The sequence below is a fragment of the Nannospalax galili genome, unplaced genomic scaffold (assembly GCF_000622305.1).
Source record: "Nannospalax galili isolate Female #2095 unplaced genomic scaffold, S.galili_v1.0 scaffold127, whole genome shotgun sequence".
NCBI classification, from domain to species: domain Eukaryota; kingdom Metazoa; phylum Chordata; class Mammalia; order Rodentia; family Spalacidae; genus Nannospalax; species Nannospalax galili.
Genome location: NW_008360326.1, coordinates 5,580,456 through 5,580,757, shown reverse-complemented (window position 1 = coordinate 5,580,757; position 302 = coordinate 5,580,456). Strand labels below are relative to the sequence as shown.

At 77.8% G+C, this 302-nt stretch overlaps 1 protein-coding gene across 1 annotated transcript in view; it reads right to left on the bottom strand.

Moving 5' to 3' along the window:
- Window positions 1-32, bottom strand: part of Speg (striated muscle enriched protein kinase) — a 49,969-nt gene extending 49,937 nt beyond the window's left edge. Inside the window, exon 1 of the mRNA XM_029560057.1 lies at window positions 8-32. The gene's annotated coding sequence lies outside the window, so the exon portion shown is untranslated. The remainder of the gene's footprint in view (window positions 1-7) is intronic.
- Between the last annotated feature and the right edge of the window lie 270 nt (window positions 33-302).

Sequence of the window (302 nt, the reverse complement as noted above, 5' to 3'; positions counted from 1 at the left end):
TCTTCACCCACAGCTTCTTCCTGGCGGGGGAGGGGGCCGGGCCGGCGGCCTGGCGAGGAGGGGACAGGCGGGGGCGGGGCGGAGTCGGAGGCGGGGCCGGGGGCGAGCTGGGGAACGGGTGAGAGCCGGCGCGGGTGGCGGAAGGAGCCGCCCGGGCTCGGGAGCCCGGGTGGGGGTAAGATGAAGACGGTGGCGGCGGCGGCGGCGCCCAGAGCCCGCCCCTCCCCCGCCAGCCTGCACCCCACCTGGCGACCCTTCCCTTTTCTGCCCCTCCGCGTCCCCTGGGCTAGCACTCGCCTGCC